Genomic DNA, 21,826 nt, shown 5'->3' on the forward strand with positions numbered 1-21,826 from the left:
TAGTCCTAAAAGATGAGAAGTCCCATTGTGAATGGGCAGTGGGATCTGGGGGAGGATAATCAGCCACACTCTGAATCTTACAAAGCTTAGAAAAGAAGAAATCTACATGGAAAAGTTAAGCTCTTTAAATAAACCTTCCCAAAAATGTTTTGATGGAGAACAGACATACCGATTTAAAATCTATGCAGATTGATAATGTAAGCAACATGAAAAGAACCAATTACCATGTCAGATAGTGTATCATCAGGATTCTAAGCTCATCTCTTAGTGAGGTTGGGAAATTGGATGCATTTCTTAAAGATCTAGAGATTGTGAATGTGGAAAACACTTAAAATTGTACTTGCTATCTCTGAGATACAGTGAATTTTTTAAATGGAAGTATAATTAATATACAATGTTATATTAGTTTCAGGTGCATAATATCATGATTCAACATCATAAATTGCAACTTTAAAGAATTAAAAAGAATCTTCCTAGCATAAAATAATACTGTGTGCTGAAATACATGTGAAGTGAATATAAAATTAAATTTAATATATTTAAAATTTAAGGTAGATACTTTACCTCTGATATGACTTTAACCATTGGGATAGTTGGGATACTTGATCTTTTTAATTTAATTTATGTCTGTTGAGGTAGGGAACCTTGAAATATTTTTTTTTATGTAACAAATTTGTGTATATTTTAGCAACTTGAAATGCAAAGTAATTCAATATTCTACACAGTAATTTGTTTCCACTGTATAAGTACTACTTCAATTCAATATAATATAATTTTAATTATGAAAATTAAGCTTTTATCTACTTTCATCTGGTTTTGATTTCTTCATTTTTATTATAAGATCCCTTCATAAATATTATGTAATTCATCTGTGCTTCTACTAAGATGTCTAGTTTTACTCTAACAAATGGAAGATCAGATGGTAGTCTTAATATATGCATTCTGTTTCTTCTCATCTTGAATGTCATTAGTAAAAATAAGGATCGTTGTGATGTATAATGAAAATGCAGATTCATGACTTGATTAGCCTGATGTAAAACAAATTTTAAAGTGCCCCAGGCTTTAAAGGCATTACTCTGGATCGGTGCCCATGTTGTGTATACAAAGTGCTTTTTATATTGTAAGAGCCTAGAATCAACCTGTTAACTAAAATACCATTAAATCCCCAAGGGACACATGGAGGGAGACAGTTGTAAATGGTGTCTGCACACCAGAGCACGTGCAGTGGGGGCAGCGTGTGTATGTACGAGTGTGAGTCTGTGTGTGTGTGGGAGGGGGTTGTTGGGGTATCTTTGCATTCTTCTAAGAAAACCAGAATGGAGGAAATATTCAAAGCAGTTACAACCAAAGTATTCATATGTGTCTGCACAGTTGGTACTCACAAGTGTAGAACCTTGGCTCTAGAGATGATACCATAAGGTAAAATTTAATAAAAGATCTTTACCTTATCCTTGATAAACATGAATTCCATTTTTTTGCTGTCTTTCCAAAAATCCAAACCTGTCAGTCCAGTTGCTTGCAAGTCATTGTTCGGGTGTGCCTTGTCCCAGGCCTCAACCTGACCCTCTCTCTTCTCTCTTTCTCCCGCATTTTGTACCCAACAAGCAGGCAAGTGTAAAATAGCACAAGAAGTTAAGGGAAGTTTCATATCACATTGGCATGGAGAAGATTGAACAATCTTGTAGACTGGGGGTAAAGTGGGGTTGATGGTTAATGCACAGACAGCTCTTTCCTTCTGTTTTTGTTCCTGCTAAAATTTATCTGGAGGTATACTATGGCCCTAATTTGCTTTCTTTTACTTTGGTATCTAACTGAAAGTTTCAAAGACATTTCCAATGGCAGGGACAGCATGAATAAGGGTGTCTTGAGGAAAAGCACCTGTGTCCAAGGAAACTACAGAGAGTCGAGAGCTAGAGCATAAAGGGCAACAGGTGGTCCTGCGGTGCAAACTGGAAAGGTGGATGACATCTAGAGCATGGAGGGCTTCGCATGCTGTTCTATGGGTTTGGTCTTTAATCTTTGATAATGGAGTGTTGTTAGCTGGTAAAGAACTTGAAGCCTCACAGTGAAATGATCAGAATCCTTGCCTATGAAGTTCATGCTGGTTTCAGTGTGAATTGAAGAGGACCATCCTCTGAGAGGCTGTCTGAGCTGTAGAATTAGGGCAAGACACAAGGAGAATGAGGTGGCTAAGTAGAGGACGCCTGAGCTGAACTTGGCATTAGATTTGAATATGGAGAAGGAGGAGTCAAAAACCCTTTATATTCCATGTAACAAACTCTATTTTTTGCATCCCCAATTAGAGAAGTAGAGAAGTTTTCAGGCTAAGAATATGAGTTTACCTTGGTGCATATTGCTTTTGGAACGTTTATGGGAAAGTTAGCTCATTACACGGAAGAGGTAGGATTATGAGAAAAGGATGGCCAGGGTGATGGGCTGAGCTGAATTCTGAGAAATGGTAGGGCCTAGAAATTCCAGGCACAGGAAGCAACACAGAGTTGTGAACCCGAAGTTCAGGTTTGGGACTTACTCATGTCTCAGAATGGGTAGAAGGAAGCAGGGGTATGCAGCAAGTGAGGACCCCCAGCTGGAGAAGTCGGCTTGTGCCAGACCATCCATGGCTGCTGGGATAAACTGGTAAGTTTGAACTTCACCTTAAAATTTATGAAGAATTTTGCAATAAGAGATATGATGAAGTGTATATTTTATGAAGACATCTGGCAGTGTGGGCAGTACTGTGGGTAGATTGAGTTTGGAGCTTAGAAGATGTCCTCCGCTAGGGGCAGTGCTATTAACAGTTTACCCATGACTCAGATGTGAATTCAAAGTTGATGTTATCTTCCGTAACTAATTGCATCCTTCCATAACTTGATTGCAAAACAAAAACTAGCAACAACAGCAGCGAAGATCCTTAAATGTGTCTATTTCAATGTCACAAATCTCTTAGGTAAACAGGTGGTCCTTCCAGGTCCTTTCAGTCCCAGTAAATAGTTTGGATTCTCTGGCACATCTTTGCTTCTCCCTGGGGTGATCTGTACCTGGGGGTGCACTTATGCCATCCTGTTCTTGGGGAAGATGTAGCTATTGCATCTCTCATATGCAAGCTGTGATGGGTGTTGTCTATAGCCCGTACAAAGATGTCCTTGTCCACTTGATTGCCATGAACCCTGCCTGGTAGAGGGCCCAGGCATGGCTGGCCCATGTGGTCTTCCTATCCAGCATCATGCTGGTTCCTTCTCTTCAAGTCCTTCGTTCTCATAGTGGCCTCCAGGCTCAGTCACCCATCTGTGACCTCCTTATTGTCACAAATGCCTCTACTTAGCTCATCAAGTTTCTTAGCGCTTTCATGTCCCCATTGAAGACACAGGAATTCTTGGCTGCCTTCAGTCTGCCATACTTGGGTGGGTTCTCATGCCTGAGGAAGGCTTTTGTATGTAAAAAGGAATTTACATAGTCCCTTGTGTTTTAATATAGTGGTTTATCCCAAAGCTTACAGACCTTATTTTACTTTTAAATCTGGTTATTTGTCACAAAATAAGAAAAATTACTTTCACTTATTTGTTTGGTTTAATTAACTCACAGATTTAACCAATTGAATCTTCTTTAAACATTAAGTGCACTTAATTAATCAAATTCCCTTAGCCACTTCAAATTATGGTCTCTGGTCTATGATTTTAAGATGTGGTAAAGGTTTCCAAAATCTAAAAAGTCAACAAAGAATATAAAGAGCAGCCTAATGACTATAAAATGCATCATCTCACTAGCCTTCAAACTTTAAAGTATTGATAGTAAAAATTTCTAGTTTCTTCATTCATTTCTTAACATTTTATGTTTTCATTGCAAAATATAACCCCTACACACATCTTTATTTTTTTAAATGGATTTTTGTAAATTCCTAGAATTATGATAATCTTACCAGGTCCTAAGGGAATGCCAGGCAAGGTTACTGGTTCTTGTTTATTGACCATTTGATGATTTTAGTTGAGGCATGGGACCTAGTTCCACATTCTAAAATTCAAACCTGAGTCCATGTTTTAGGCTTGGTCCCCCTTCTTGGAGCCACCTCTTTTTAAGTCTGATTAGACTTAATTGATAGCATAAATTTCCATTTCTAACAACCAGTGCCCAGAACTGGAAGGCTTTTCTCTTTCCCTTCTTGTCCTAAGGGGACATCATCATATCTTCCATCCTCCCTAGCCTCAAAGTAATCTTAATGGGAGAAAGGCTTTGGGGAGATGAAGGAAGACATAATTGCTGAGAAGGGAAAATTTATCAGGGCCTATTTCAGGTCTCTAAAAATAACTCAGTATTATCAGAGACAGTGCTTGCGTTATCAATGCATTTATACATACTAATTGAAGCATAGAAGAGAATGAGGTCACTGTCGTTTTGCCGGAGAGAACATGGACTCTAAGAGGAACTGGAGTCAGTAGAGAAAGACCAGCCTTCAAAAATCGACCCAAGATGAAAGAATGAAACAAACGAGGGGGAGGGGTGCCTGAGTGGCTCAGTGAGTTAAGCCTCTGCCTTTGGCTCAGGTCATGGTCTAAGGGTCCTGGGATAGAGCCCCGCATTGGGCTCTCTGCTCAGTGGGGAGCCTGCTTCCCCTACACCACTCCCCCTGCCTGCCTCTCTGTGTACTTGTGATCTATGTCTGTCAAATAAATAATTAAAATCTTAAAAAAAAAAAAAATGAGGCGCAAAGTGCCAAAAGGGAGTCATGGAGCAAGACCTCGGGGAGAACATTTCAAGGAGGAAATGTGCGGCAGTGTGAGAAGTTATAATCAAGACTAAGTTAAGATTCAACACTCATCATGTAAAAAGAAAATTATTTCATGATTCCACTTATAAGAGATGCCTAGAAAAGTCTAACTCATAGAAATAGAAAGTGAAATGGTGGTTGTCAGGGCCTGGGGGGAAGGGAGAAATGGAGAATAAGTATTTCATTGGTACAGTTTCAGTTTGGGAAAATGAAAATATCCTGGAGATGGTTGGTGGTAATGGTTGTACAACACTGCTAATGTAATTAATTCCACTGAATTGTACACCTGAAAATAGTGAAAATCACAAATTTTATGTTATGTATATTTTACCATAAAAAAGATGCTACAATCGAGACAGCTAAGATAAAGACAAAAATGTGTGCATTACTTTTGGCAATCTGTGTATGACTGGTAACCTTTGCAAGAGGAACTTCAGTGTGGTGATGGGTATTTATTGCTATATTACAGACCGTCATGATATTGTGGATGCTCATGATACAGTGGACTGGCTAGGTTCAAATTGGTAGCCCTTCTGTTGGTACTGCTTGTAATCTCTCTCAATTGCTGTTAAAATATCAACAGCATTTTTCACAGAATTAGAACAAATAGTCCTAAAATTGGTATGAAACCACAAAAGACCCTGAATAGCCAAGGCAATCTCAGAAATGAACAAAGCTGGAAGTATAGCAATCTGAGATTTCAAGACGTACTACAACGCTATAATAATCAAAACAGTATGCCAATGGCACAAAACTAGACACATAAATCAATGGAACAGAAAGGAGAACCCATAAAAAACCCACAATTATATGGTCGCTTAATCTATGACAAAAGAGGCAAGAATATGCAGTGGAGAAAAGACAGTCTCTTCCACAAATGGTGTTGGAAAAACTGGACAGCAACATGCAAAAGAATGAAACTGGACTACGTTCTTGCCCCATATACAAAAATAAACTCAAGATGGATGAAACACCTAAACATGAGACCTGAAACAGTAAAAATTCAAGAAGAGATCACAGGCAGTAATCTCTTTGACATTGACTGTAGCAACATTTTTCTAGATATGTCTCTTCAGACAAAGGAAACAAAAGCCAAAATAAACGATTGTGTCTAGATCAAAATAAAAAGCTTCTGCAAAAGAAACTATCAATAAAACTATAAGACAACCTACCAAATGGGAGAAGATATTTGCAAATGACATTCTGATAAAGTAATAATATCCAAAATATATAAAGAACTTATACAACTCAACACCCCAAAAACAAATAATCCCATTTGAAAATGGGCAGAAGATTTGAATAGACACTTCTCCAAAGAAGACATACAGAAGGCCAACAGACATATGAAAAGATGCTCAACATCACTAATAATCAGGGAAATGCAAGTCAAAACTATGAGATATCACCTCACACCTGTCAAAATAGCTAAAATAAAAAACAAAAGAAACAAGTGATGACAAGGATGAGGAGAAAAAGGAACCTCATGCACTGTTGATAGGAATGCAAACTGGTGTTACCCCTGTGAGAAACAGATGGAAGTTCCTCAAAAAATTAGAAATGGAGTTACCATATGATCTAATAATTCCACTACGGGCTATTTACCTAAAGAATACAAAAACACTAATTCAAAATGATATAGGCACTGCTATGTTTATTTGCAAAATTATTTACAATAGCTGAGTTATGGAAGGACGCCTACATGTTCATTGGTAGATGAATGAATATTGATGTATATAACACAGTGGAATATTAGTCAACCACAGAAATAAATGTGGCCATTTGCAACAATATGGATGGACTAAAATGCATAATGCTAAGTGAAAGGAGTCAATTAGAGAAAGAAAAATATGATTTCACTCGTGTGGAATTTAAGAAACAAAACAAATGAACAAAAGGTAAAAGAGACAAACCAAAAAATAGACTTATCTATAGAGAACAAACTGATGGTTACCAGAGGGGTGGGGGATGGGTGAAATAGGCAAAGAAGATTAAGATTACACTTATTTTAAAAAAGAAGAAGAAAAAAAAAAGTGGATGGAGCTAGAATATCCAAGATGGCTTTGGTGGGATGATTGGTAGACTGGGACTTCTCGTCTACCACATGGCTACCTTGGACTTACTTAATGGTGGCTACGTCTAAAGAGCAAGCGTCCCTCAAGGATAAGCCCCAGGGAGCAAGCACAATTCTCTGCTTGCATCATCCTTATTAATGTTCCATTTGCCAAGCCCAGAATTAGTCTTTTTGAGAGGCATGGTTCGGTGGGAGCCACCAAAGTAACAGCCTACCATGTTGAGATAGAAGCCAGCAGCAGATGAGAGGTAGGCTGAAAAGAAAAGAGAAATAAAGACATTTATATCACGCTGGAGAGTATGCAGAAACATGAACAAATGTGTAGCGACAGGACTGAGCATAGCATAACGGGGTGACAAAGGAGGCTGGTGACGTGTAAGTGGGTGGGGAGGGGATGTGTTAGATAGTTTGACTAGATAGTAATGAAAAGACTTTTAGTTAACTTTCAGTTATTTAGATTGTAATTATTCAGACTCTTTGTGTTTATGTCATGTTATTGTATGAGCAAGAAAGCAGAAAGAAGAAATGAATGGAGATGAAAGTCAAATCAGCGATGTTTATTGTTTATGCGGAGAGACTGGAGTCATCTTTAATTTCTTACTTTGCCTCAAACCCACATCCAATCTGCCAGTCCTGTTGGGTCTAATTCAAAAATATGCCCTAAATCTGACTATATGTTATCATCTCCCCAGATAAAACCCTAGTCTAGATTACCCCCACTTCTTACCTAGACTACTGCTCAGCCCATTTGCCTCCCTGCCTCTGTTCTTGCTTTCCTGTTGGCCATCCTCCACATGGCAGCCAGAGGGATCGTTCTTAATGTAAATCAGACAGCATCATTGTTCTGATCAAAAATAAATTATAAAATAAAACAACACAAAACAAACAAAAAGGATCGCTAGTAACTTTATATTGTACTAAGAATAAAATCTCAGCTCTTTAACTGGCCTACGGTACCCCATGCTCCACAACCAGCCTGGGTCCTGTTCTTTCCGTCTTGTTCACCACTATCCTCCACAATTCTTTTTTCTTCCCGTCTGCTTGCCAAGCTTGTTCCCTTTGAACTTGCTGTTCCTTTTCAGTGGACCGCATCCCCTCCCTCTCAAATTTTTACAAGTCTATCACTTCTTTTTCTTCTTGAGTTTTAAAATTCGTTCTATTTCACTTTATTTTTGTTCAGCTATCATTAACACACAATGTTATGTTAGTTTCAGTTGTACAGTATAATGATTCAACAATTCTATACATTGCTATCGGTGCTCCTCATATTAGTGTATTCTGAATCCGCTTTATCTATTTCACCCATCCCTGTTACTGGTAACTAGTTTGCTCTTTATATTCAAGAGTCGGGGTTGTCTCTCTTTAATTTGTTTGTTCCTGCTCTTAAATTCCACATATGAGTTGAAATCATATGGTATTTGTTGTTCTCTGATGAATTATTTCACTTAGCATAATATCCTCTAGGTTCCCGTGTTGTTGCAAATGGGAAGATTTCATTCTTCTATGGTTGAGTAATACTGTATATGTATAGATATGAATATCTATGTATATACAGATAAATGGATAAAGAAGATGTGAGATATATGTACATATTTTTGTATATATTTTATATATATAGGAGATGTATGAGGGGCGCCTGGGTGGCTCAGTGGGATAAAGCCTCTGTCTTCGGCTCAGGTGATGATCCCAGGGTCCTGGGATTGAGCCCCGCATCAGGCTCTCTGCTCAGCGGGAGCCTGCTTCCTCCTCTCCCTCTGCCTGCCTCTCTGCCTACTTGTGATCTCTGTCTGTCAAATAAATAAATAAAATCTTTAAAAAAAAGATGTGTGAGATATATATATATATATATATATATATATATATATATATATATAATGCATCTATCAGTGGGCACATAGGCTGCTTCCAGTTTGCCTACTGTATATAAATCTGCAGTAAACATAGTGGTGGTTGTATATTTTTGAATTAGTGTATTTGTTTTATTTTCTTTGGGTAAATACTCAGTAGTGGGATTACTGGATCAAGCTAATTCTATTTTTAATTTTTTGAGGAACTTCCATGCTGTTTTCCACAGTGGCTGCACCAGTTTGCATTCCCACCAACAGTGCATGAGGGCTCCCCTTTCTCCACATCCTTGCCAACACTTGTTTCCTGTGTGTTTTTTAGTTCAGCCATTCTGACAGGTGTGAGGTGACATCTCATTGTGATTTTGATTTGCATTTCCCTGGCGATTAGGGATATTGAGCATCATTTCATGTTTGTTAGCAACCTGTATGTCTTCTTTGGAAAAATCATTTGCAAATGCTCTCTCCTATTTAGTAAGTTGTCTTTTTGTTTTGTTGATGGTTTTCTTCACTGTGCAGATGCTCTTTATTTTAACATAGTCCCAATAGTTTATTTTTGTGTTTGTTTCCCTTCCTGAGGAGACATATCTAGAAAAATATTGCTATAGCCAATGTCAGAGAAATTATTACCTGTGCTCTCTTCTCGAATTTTTATGGTTTCAGGTCTCACATATAGGTCCTTAACCCACTTTGAGTTTATTTTTGTATATGGTGTAAGAAAGTGGTCCAGTTTCATTCTTTTGCCTGCCGTTGTCCAATTTCCCCAACATTTACTGAAGAGACCATCTTTTCTCCATTGCATATTCTTGCCTCCTTTGTTATAGATTAATTGGTTATATAATAATGGATTTCTTTCTGGGTTCTTTGTTCTGCTCCATTGATCTATGTTTATTTTTGTGCCAGTACCATACTGTTTTAATTAGTACAGCTTTGTAGTATAACTTGAAATCAGGAATTGTGATTCCTGATTCAGCATTCTGCAAGTTTTAGGATTATTTTTTCTAGTTCTACAAAAATAATGCTATTGGTATTTTCATAGGGATTGCATTAACTCTGTAGGTTGCTTTAAGTAGAATGGACATTTTAACAATATTTGTTCCCTTAATTCATGAGCATGGATTATTTTTCTATTTGTTTCTGTCATCCACTCTTTTCATCAATGTGTTATAGTTTTTGGAGTACAGGTGTTCTACCTTCCTGGTTAAGTTCATTCCTAGGTATTTTATCATTTTTTTTTTTTTTTGGTGCAAGTGTAAATGGGACTATTTTCTTAATTTCTCTTTCTGCTACTTCATTATCAGTATTTAGAAATGCACAGACTTGTATATATTAACTTTGTATCCTGTGACTTTACTGAATTCATTTATGAGTTTTAGTAGTTTTTTGGTGGCATCTTTAGGATTTTCTATACATAGTATAACATCATCTGTAAAAGTGAACATTTTACTCTTCCTTAACAGTTTGGATGTCTTTTATTACTTTTTCTTTTCTGATAAGTGTAGTTAGGACTTTCAGTACTATGTTGAATAAAAATGATGAGAGCGAACATCCTTTTCTTGTTCCTGATCTTAAAGGAAAAGCTCTGTTTTTCACCATTGAGTCTGATGTTAACTGTGGGATTTTCACACATAGCCATTATTATGTTGAGGTATGTTCCCTCTAAACCTAGTTTGTTGAGAGTTTTTATCACGAATGGATGTTGTCGAATGCTTTTTCTGCATGTATTAAGGTGACCATATGTTTTTTATCCATTCTGTTGTTAATGTGATGTATCACATTGATTTGTGAATATTGAACCAAACTTATATCCCAGGAATGAACCCCACTTGATGATGGTGAATGGTTTTTTTTTAATGTATTGTTAGATTTGGTTTGCTGATATTTTGTTGAGGATTTTTGTGTCTATGTTCATCAGATATACTAGCCTGGAATTCTTTTTTTTTTTTTTTTTTTTTTTTTTTGGTATTGTCTTTATCTGGTTTGGGTATCAGAATATAGTGTTGGCCTTGTGGAATGAATTTGAGCGCTCTCCTTCCATTTTTATTTTTTGGGTTGGCTTGAGAAGAATAGGTATTAACTCTTCTCTCAATGTTTGGTAGAACTGACCTGTGAGCCATCTGGCCCTGGACTTGTGTTCATTGGAAGTTATTTTTAATCACTGATTCAATTTTGTCACTGGTAATTGGTCTGTTCAAATTTTCTAGTTCTTCCTTATTCAGTTTCGAAAGGTTATGTTTCTAGGAATTTATCCATATTTTCTAGGCTGTCCGATTTGTTGGCGTATAATTTTTCATAATATTCTCTTATAAACACCTGTGTTTCTGTGGTGTTGGTTTTTATTTCCTCTTCATTTCTGATTTTATTTTTTGAGTCCTCTGTCTCCTTTTTTTTTGGTAAGTCTGGTTAAACTTTTATCAATTTTGTTTTACCTTTTTCAAAGAACTAGCTCCTGGTTTCATTTATGTGTTCTATTGGGCTTTTTTAGTCGCTGTTTTTGTTCTAATCTTTATTATTTCCTTTCTTCTACTGGCTTTGTTCTTCTCTTAATAGCTCTTGTGGTCTACTACCTTTTTATTATCTATGCCTCAACTCAAGTGCACCTCCTCAAAGAGGCTTTCCTTGACAAGTAAACACAGCACCCACTCCTTTCCCTATAACCCTCTCTACTAAATTTTATCTGAAATATTTTTTAGTACTTGTCAACAAGTAGTATGTACAGCAGAAAATGTTTTTTTGTTTTTATTTTAATTAAAATTATATGCACATCAATTTGAAAGTCAAGCCCATAAAAATTATTGTGGAACGGAGATTCTCCTACCTAACCTTAATCTTTCTTTGCCTTTCCCAGATAAAACCACTGCTAACTTTTCAGCTGAATCTTGCTATATTTTCCCTTGTTGATTTTTCCCCCCATTTTCAGGTGTTACTTATTAATTTGCCACTATGGAAGATGAATATTTGATCCTCTTTCATCTCACTCCTACCCCAACACATACACACAAAAACTGTCAGTCCTGCCATCCTTCCAATATGGATATTTCCTGATTTGGGGCATTTGTGTCACTCCTTCTATATGTATGCTCTTTATAGCAGCTGCACATAGCATTCTACAATTTCTTTTGATAATTCAATTTCATACCCTCCCCTGATTGCTTAACTCTTCTTTCCATATGTTCAGATGTATCAACTATTCCATCAGTCTTTTCATCTCAAAAACTTTTCTGGTGTTTTCTGACCTCTTCTCGTTTGGACAGCCACGCCTGGTGCAGAGCTATCATCCTAGAAATTCTCTTTATTATGAACACTAGTGATTAGATTCTTCTCTTTCCTGTTTGGTTGAATTATTTCATGAAGGAGGTTTGCTCTCAAATTTCTATAGGACATATCTTCTGTTAGCTCCCTGAAAAAAGATATTTTGGAAATAACCTTTTTATTTTTATTTTATTTTATTTTTTTTTAAAGATTTTATTTATTTGACAGAGAGAGATCACAAGTAGGCAGAGAGGCAGGCAGAGAGAGAGGGGGGAAGCAGGCTCCCCGCTGAGCAGAGAGCCTGATGCGGGGCTCGATCCCAGGACCCTGAGATCATGATCTGAGCAGAAGGCAGAGGCTTTAACCCACTGAGCCACCCAGGTGCCCCTGGAAATAACCTTTTTAAACCTGACATGTCTTTGCTTCTTGGCCTTTTGGCTAAGATCAAGTGTAAACCTGACATGTCTGCAGATATCCTCAACTTGATTTAAATATCTTAAATACTTCTACTTGTTATAGTTTTTTAAGATATAAAATTCTAAGTTGAGAATTTATTTTCCTTAAGAAATTTGACACCATTGTTCTATTACCTTCTAGGAATATAGGTTTCAATTAAGAAGTCTGAAGTCATGTGATCTGTTTTATCTGTGGATATGTTTTTTTCTCTTTGGATACTTTAGGGGCTACCCTTTTGCCAAGGGTTTTGAAACTTCCCAACAATGTCCATTATCCTTTTTTTTTTTTTTTTAATCTATTTTGTTGAGTATTCATTGAGCTCTTTCCATCTGAAAACTAATGCCCTTTGGAACATTTTAGGATTATTTATTTAAATTTTACCCTTCATTTTCTCTGCTTTCCTTCTGGAACTCCAGTTATTTTGTTGTTGGACCACCATATTTTTCTTATATTTCTTCATTTTCTTATTGTATTTTCTGTTCTTCTCTTGTATTTTCCATGTCTTTTGCTCTATTCTCTGTAAAATTTCCTCAATTTTATTTTTTCAAAACTTATTGAATTTCTGCTATTCTGCCTTTTATTTTTAAGGGCTCTTTCTTGTTGTTAGATGTTTTTCTCTTTTAAAAAAAAAATCATTCTTGTTACTTTCCTATCTTGTTTACTATTTTATTTCTCTGTAGATATTAATGAGGTTTTTTTGTTTTTGTTTTTCTAACTTTTGCCTGATCTCTGTTTCCTCAAATTGCTTTTCTCTGTTCATTTTGTTTCTACATTTCTTGCAAGAGGGTTTCCTCAAACACAGATAACCCTTGACTATTGGCTCATATGTACAAGTGAAGTACCTTAGAATTGACTATTGTCTGAGGACTGATAGGCCATGGTTTTTAGGGTAGGGCAGTTGGGCTGGGTCTTTTCTTTGAGAGACCTCCACGTGTAAGTATCTAAAGTCTTTCCTCTTGGGCTAGTTAGAATTCTTAGTGAAGACTCTTCTTATCTACTACCTGGATAACCTAGATAGAGCTGCCATTATTCTAGGAATTAGAATAGAGAAAGGTCTGGTGGGAGGAAACAGGGGCAGTTGTCCCAGAATTCAGTGTGTCCCAGCATTCAGGATTCTGCAAACAGAATCCACCTGTTTTTGGTTTGGTGCCCCTCCCTGAACATATTGTTTGTCTAACTATGTGGAGTGGCATCTAAGAGTGATTCTAACTGCTTCTTACACTGATTTGTCCTCCTTTTTTTGTATTTCTTTTTATTTCTACTTCCAAAAGTACTTGGTACCGCCAATTCCTGAGATGTCAGGGGCTTTGTTGGTGTAAATTGGATTGCTTTTCAGCTTTCCTCCCTGCCGACTTTGGATGCAGCTTTCTCGGATCTGCTAAGCCAGTTACTAATGGTCTATTTTTTTACTTCTTATTTATTTATTTATTTATTTATTTTACCATTTTCTTGATAACTGCCCTCTTCTTTCTTTGGGCTTTGTGCTTTAAAAAAATCCATTTAAAAAATCCACTTACTGTTGTTTTAGTGGGGTTTGTAGAAAAAAGCAAAAATAAATGTGTATGTCCAATTGGTTGTCTTTTATTTACATACTTTTAGGCACACATGATAAGTGAGAATTCTGTCTGCTCATTTACTGCTTCATCTCCTAGTGCCCACAGTACCTGGAACATACTAGATGCATGATAAATGTTTGTGGAGTGACTGAAAGGCTGACAGACCCACTAACTAACTTGGTTAGTTAAATTTCTGCATAGCCTCCAAGCTGCAGAATATTGAAATGATGAGGTTGTGGCTGTTTCTATAATGAAGTATTTCTGAAACGTGAGGATGTAGGGTTTCTTTAAAGATATTTTCATTCTATTGTGTATCCCCTTAAACTATTTTATTAAATTTCCTGCATTTTTCCTTTAAGAATTCAAAAGGGAAATATCAACTGCTTTGGAGTAAAGAGTTTTTTGGAAGGAATATGATAGATAAAACTAAATATGCCGATGACAGCTTCTTTTTAAATGAAGCTTAACTTTTTATTTCGTTTTCTTGTCCCACTGAAAAACATAGACCATGTGGGTACAGTGATTTCAGATCTCTTCTAATTTTTTGATTTCCTTAGAATTTGGTTATTTCCTGTTGTCAGGATGGCAAATTCCTGGCACAGTTTCAATTATTCAATCTGGTTCTATAAAGTGTTTTAAATATGTTTTGAACATGAAAATGAGATTAACTTCCCTATGATGATAATGTATTAGCCGGTCCCCTTTAGAGTTTCCAATGGAAGACAAATACAACAATGTGTAAGGAATATAAAAACATAGAAGCAAAAGAAATTCAGGGAAATAACTTTTCTTTCACAAACCAGGGTCCCATTCTGTCAAGTAGCCAAATGTGCATGCATTAATTAATTTACATAACGTTTACTGAGCACCTACCATGTGTACCAAGCTGTGCTAATGTTAGAAACTTGCCATGTCCTGACTGGGCACTCATTCTACACTTGCTTAATTAAACTGATTTGAAAATCAGTCTTTTGTTGCTATTTTACTATATATGAGAGCTTTACCTTTGCAGTAAACATTTTTTTAAAAATATTTTATTTATCTATTTGAGAGAAAAGGAACCCATGAGCTGGGGGGAGGGGCTAAGGGAGAGGGAGAAGCAGACTCCCCAGTGCTGGGCTCCATCCCAGGACCCTGGGATCATGACCTGAGCCAAAGGCAGATGCTTAACAACTGAGCCACCCAGGCGCCCCAATTCTTGCATCCGCTTTATAGGTAGCCTGTTACAGATTATAAATAGAGTCTTCATATTGTGATAACAAAGGGCACAGAGAAAACCTATGCTAAGGCCAGCTTTAGAACTTGACCCTCGGGGCGCCTGGGTGGCTCAGTGGGTTAAAGCCTCTGCCTTCGGCTCAGGTCGTGATCCCAGGGTCCTGGGATCGAGCCCCACGTTGGGCTCTCTGCTCTGCAGGAGGCCTGCTTCCTCCCCCCTCTCTCTCTGCCTGCCTCTCTGCCTACTTGTGATGTCTCTCTCTCTCTCTGTCAAATAAATAAAATCCTAAAAAAAAAATTAAAAAAAAATAAAATAAAATAAAATAAAAATAAAAAAAAAAGAACTTGACCCTCTATTGCATTTTTTTTTTTTAGTCTAATGATTATAGGTAAATTTTGGTAGTTCCACAAATTTAAGGAAGAGGACAGCATTTAAACTTTGAACAGTGATAGACACAAAATCCAAAAGTATAGAAAGATGTGGTATATTCTGCTTCAAGAATGTCTTAATGTGAAATATCTCCTTTAAAATATCTTATTTATTTATTTATTTATTTATTTTCAAAATAAGCCATTCATTGGTTGGGAATAGACATGATTTTAGAAAACTGTAAATAAAGATCTTAGTGATGTGGGTCGTTCTTTTAAATGGTCTTTGATTTTTAGTCATGAAAGCATTTATTTGTGGTGAGTTAGGACTTTTATATATTTTTTTTCATTTTTATATTTATCAAATGAAATGCCTCCCAAAAGAGACATATATACCAGTAAGGGTACTGTAAATTTAAAACATATAAAATCTGCATGTCTAAAAACATGATATTTTTCCTTTAGAATTTCTAAGTCATCAACACTTGTTCTTTTGAAAAAAAAGCTCAGATCCTTGAACTGGTTTTCTGATTATTGTCTTGAGTAACTTCTTGTTTTTTGCTTTGTTTTTGTTCTGTCCCTCCTTTGCCTCCTCCTTACCCCTCTCATCCACTCTCTGCTGGTGAGGAAGATCTGTGCTCTCAGGCAAGGGCAGGAAGGAAAGTGAACAGCTCTCCCAGGAGGCCAGAGCTAATGGGAGTTTTGCGGATCTTTCAGCAGAGCTTGTCAATGATAACCGCGCAGTAGAGGTCTCCCCTACTGGCTCTCTGACCTCTTGGTAAACTAGTTGTTTTTCCTTGTATTGATTAAAGAAACGAGCCACCAGTCTATAACTCCCTATCAACCGGGGTATTGTTTTTTAAGAATCATACGTATTTAAAATACACTAATTCAGAAAACCCCAGATCTTGACTTTGTTTTACTTTGTAATTCAGGTAAACCAGATCTCTGATGATGTTAAAACTGAGTCCTCGAAAGAAACTGTGGACGCTCTCAGACGTCCATTTTTTTTTGGAAAGAATACGAGCTATAGATTTTTAAAAATCAGTATAATGCTCCCAATATTAAACCATCTGAAGTAAGAATTCTGATTATTTATGAACGTCTAAAGACTAGAAAACTTTCATCTTTATTTCCATTTTGGTCCTGGAAAGGTGCCCTCTTTGAGTGTTCAAAGTGGAGCTGTTGTTTTCCTTAGCATATAATGCAAAATCTATTTTTCCCTAACTCAACAGCATTCTAAAGCAAAACTCAAGGACCCAAGGCAACTTGATCGCCTGCAGGTATGAATCTTTACAGTAGAGAGAAAGCTCCAGATTGTATACCTATTGACATTGCTTCATAAAAACATCTAGAAAAAGGGTTCTTCTGGTTGTGTTTCCAATAGCAGTGTGATTGCCGCACACCGTGGATTAGGTTACCGATCCTTTGAATTCTGACCTTCTGTCTAAAACAGCTTGAGAGGTTACTCTTTTTTTTCCGATTTGGGAGACTGGAGGGGGGAAAAGTTAATGCTGCTTGAAGGAGGAAAAAAAATTCTCTAGGTTATTAAGTTGGGGTTTTTTATTTTGTCCCTTCCTGGCAATTCCTTTGTAATAATAAGAGAGCTTCTTGATTCTGGATACTTAAACTATCCCTTCAAATGCATAAGGACACTTGGAGTACATTTTGAATGTAATTATTTCCTCATGAACGAATCAAGTGTTTATGATGTAATAGCTATTAAGATCAAAGCATATCACGTTGGATAACTGAAATTAAGAATACAAAAGGGAAGAAATGGGTAGAACTGTAAAACAAGTTGTCCATATAATTTGCTTGTGGTAGACTCAGAACCTTAGTGTCTTTTTTATTATGAAGAAAAATAATCCTTATTTTAGAAAGATAACTCACCTTTTTTTGATAAATAATGAGAAAAAATGTATCTCTGATTTGACCATTTCAGATTTAAGGACTCATTACGTTTTTATCCCTATTGATCATTTAATGTATTTTTTATTCTCGAACCTGCACACTAACTTACAATATATGTCTGTGAATAATCCTATATTATATAGTGATTGTGCCTATTCTGTAGTGAATATACCATTTCAATATATATCATTTCAACATGTTACACACCTTTCTGGATTTATTAACTTTAGTAGGTGTCCTCTTGCTCCAAAGGAAGATACAGCCCAGGACACATTGATGTTCCAGTGCTCCATTCTACTGTTTAGTGGTAACTTCGATTGTGTCAGAAAAAAGAGGCACATTCTTGAACAAATAGTTAGGGGGAGGGGACATATTTTTTAGAACTCAGGATTCCTACAGATAAATTGTCATGTAAATGAAGAATGTATGTAAAACGCCTTGCACAGTGCCTGGCATGTAGTAAGCACTCAATAAATATGAATTTCCTTCCCTGTTCCATGAGATAGTCATCATTTCTGAAGAATTTAAAAACTGTAAACTCAGCTGTCATGAAACCTGGAAAACACAAAACAAATTTCCAGATCCTCTTACAAGTGTTGGGAGGTGCTGACAAGATTGGTTTTGTCCATGGCTTTGAGATTAAAAGTTTGAAGAGGAGACAAATCTGGGTTTTCGAGGTTACCTCACGTCAACAGAAATCCATTTTAAAGTGTGAGAAAGCAAAAGAGCTTATGGCTGAGATTAAGCATAGGCTTCCAAGACAATTATTTACATATTTTTGGCAGAAGGGAGAAAAAGTAACTACGTTTGCCATTTTGGATAATCCGTTGCTTTTAAAATAGAAAATCTGGCATCTGTCATATTTTTTTCAGATAAAGTACCTCTATCATCTCATTCTCTTTTCTTAAAAATCTACCACTGCCTTTGTTATCGTTATTTGTTTTGATAAGTGCTCCTCAAAGTTTCTGTTAGAATAATAATTTTGTAAAAAAAAATCCTATAGGCAGTCATTACTACACATGGTAAGTTTCCCACCCTACCTCAATAAATGTTATTATTCATATGTGATAACCAGTGTACTTATTAGAGGGCCAGGAAATAGATTATATTTCCAAATTGTGTTGGTATAAAGACTATAATATTTATTAAAATAATTTTCCATGGTACAGTGAATAGCTAGTAATTGCCTCCTGAAATTTACTGTTAAAAGCTATTCATGTTGGAGTTTGAATGGAAAACATTTAGCAAAATACTGGTAGACATTCAGTTTGGCAGACTTAATATCATTCTTAAAATAAATAGAGGATGTTTTCCTTGGTTGTGTTTCAGCAGAAGGCTACTGGGAGCAGGGCCCTCATTGTAGGTCTCGTGCCAGTGGGGAAGGAGGAGGTCATGAAAGTGACCACTCCAAATGCCAGCAGAGATCTTAATGTCAGCCATCCACTGCTTCACTTGTTCCATAAAAAAGCCAGAAATGTAATGCCATGGCATGAACCACGAGAAGAGAGAGTCCTTTGGAAGCAGGGGGACCAGAAGTGCAATATTTTGGAATACTCTATCTGCTATTCCACTTCAAACCATGAGAATCGCAAAACGTTGATCTTATTGGTCAGATATTACTGATTCTACTGATATGGAAGAAAGAATAATTAGGATTTTGCTTTTGAAGAGAAAATGCTGTCCTTTACATGCTAATTATGTTTTTGCAACTTACTATACCATTATTCATGAGCAATAATCTGCTAAGAATGGTAGAAACAGAGGTAAGAGATGGTTGACATCAGGCCAAGTAATAGTGTGCATGCTTAATTGTAAAATTATTAAAAGGTACCTACAAATAGAAGAGAAATAACTTCTGAGTACATTTTTTATTGAGAACTCCACAATTACAATCTTTATTATTGTTACTGGAAGGAATAAAGGAAAGGAACATTTGCATTTAATCATTTGTTTTCTGTGTTCTTTTCTTATATTTTATTTGATTAATCAACTGTTTACTTATGTAGTGTTAAAAAAGTTCAAAGTTACCTTTTTGATTGTTCTTTTTTTTTTTACAAAGACTTTTATTTATTTATTTGACAGACAGAGATCACAAGTAGACAGAGAGGTAGACAGAGAGAGAGAGAGGAGGAAGCAGGCTCCCTGCAGAGCAGAGAGCCCGATGCGGGGCTCGATCCCAGGACCCTGGGATCATGACCTGAGCCGAAGGCAGATGCTTTAACCCACTGAGCCACCCAGGCGCCCCCCTTTTTGATTGTTCTAATAAATTCCTTATATCTGCCCTAGACTTTTAAAATTATGGACATTTGTTTATTTTTGCAATCATGGCTTTATTTAAAATTCTGTTAATTGGAAAGCACTAACAACTTCTCTCAAAATTGTGGACTTCTCTATAACCAGGCACATATCTAGGCAACAGCTTGTTCTATAAGATAAAACCTGTTTGGAGATACAGTGGATGAAAGACACTATCTCTTTGACAGTATTCAAACACTTTGTTTCAGTTGCCTATTTCAAGTGTTTTCCTTTTCCTGATAAAATTATATATTTGTTTTTTGCTTTAGTGAGGAAAAGGCATATTAGAAATCTCTATACTCCTATACATATGTTTGTGCTGAAATTTCTTCAGGAATACCAGGAGGTAATGCTTTCTACTGTCTTTACTTCCAGTAAATGGAAGTAAATGTTTCTAATTGCTGTTGTAATGTGTATGACTATATTTAAGGGACACCTTTGTCCTTAAAATACATGGATAAGTTATATAATTATAGTTAGTGAAAATTTAGAAATAGGAAGTCAGCAGTATACTACAAACTGGATCCTATTAGCAATGGCTTACATATTGGCTATTTATCAGAGAATAACTTATTTTTGGTGTAAGTTGTATGGTGATTATTGCCTATTTGATAATCAGGAGTAGTAACCAGACAAAATTTATGGATAAGCATGTGATTGTTTTTAATCCATCTAATTTTGTTTTAGGAAAAGGAAACCATTTAGAATTGGCGTATATGCACATGGATATTTCTTTTAGCCAATGACTAAGCTCTTTGTTACATAATTATAAAGCATGACCTGAATCATATTAGTGGTCATATTACCTTCATCATGCTTTTCATAATTTTCCCCATAATTACATGCATCATTTCTTTAATGGTATCTTGTTTGGCTGTATAAATAAAAATAATTGAATTTCAATATAAAAACTAATGTAATATGATAAATTTGATTATAATATAGGCAAGTAATTTATATATAAAAGTCAGATGCTTTACATGATATTCCTGCTGTTCTAACTTCATAGAGTTTGTGTCTCCTGGATTTGCAAATACAATCTCTCGTGGATCAGAAAAGTAATATTTTAGCCTTTCGTATCTAGAATAAGTTTCAAACTATGGGAAGCGTGGGTACAATAGCTTAACTTAGGCTTTCAAACAGGGTTGAACCAACCAGCACCTCAGATTTTTATTTTATGAATCTTAGACATAAATATGATAGCAAAAGCAGTTACTATGCGGGTGCCTGACATCACAGATTAAAGTAATGTAACATTACATTACATTTCACAGCACTAGAAACCTCCATTATGTGCTGTATTTTATTTTCTGCATATATACTTTAGTATATTGAATAACTGATACTTCTGTTTGAGAAAGTGCTGTAGATGGTAATGTAATTCTATTTCTGCTGCATATATGAACAGATCCAATAGCAATCAACTGATTTTTGACTCAGCTTCCCAAACATGGCAGATGACTCACCCATGATTCCTTGCTGGTACCATACAAAATGAAATCCTAGGTGAGTTTGCAGTTTAAGCTGACTCTTAGTTTTGACAAAGCTTTCTCTTCTGAGGAATTTAGATTGGCATGCTTTCAGGGGGGAGAGAGGGAGAAAGTCCATACTGAATTTTGTTCATTAGAAGCTTTTCGTTTTGGTTGCATGGGAATGGTGCTTTCATTTACAAATTAGCAAAGAAAAGGTAAGACTGTGTGTGTGGGTTTTATTAGTTCATGATCTGGAAAGGTATCATAAAATCTTAAGAATTTACTGTGATTTTTATAAAAATGTTCTTTCATACCAAAGCAAGAGCCTTAAAAAAAAAAAGATGCTTTTTATTATGAATAAAATGATCAAATACATAAAATAGTATTTTCAGTAATGGTGAAATAGTTTGAAAGAAAATCCAATGGGTTTAAGGATTTTGATTTAGAGTACAAGACTGGTTATGATAAGTGAGTAGTATGAACATAAACATTTGCCTTTGAACTTTGGTATGGAGCTGGCAAATTAAAATATAATAGGCACATCAGTGATACCTTCCTTAAATATTTGAAATCAATATAACGGTTGTCATCGAGCTAATAACCGCAGTTATTATTTGCCT

The 21,826-nt window shown here is 36.0% G+C and overlaps 1 protein-coding gene across 8 annotated transcripts in view; it reads left to right on the plus strand.

Moving 5' to 3' along the window:
- EYA1 (EYA transcriptional coactivator and phosphatase 1) overlaps positions 1-21,826 on the plus strand; it is a 361,580-nt gene that overhangs the window by 162,755 nt on the left and 176,999 nt on the right. The window lies entirely within an intron of this gene.

Source organism: Lutra lutra, chromosome 4 (genome assembly GCF_902655055.1).
Source record: "Lutra lutra chromosome 4, mLutLut1.2, whole genome shotgun sequence".
Classification (NCBI taxonomy): domain Eukaryota; kingdom Metazoa; phylum Chordata; class Mammalia; order Carnivora; family Mustelidae; genus Lutra; species Lutra lutra.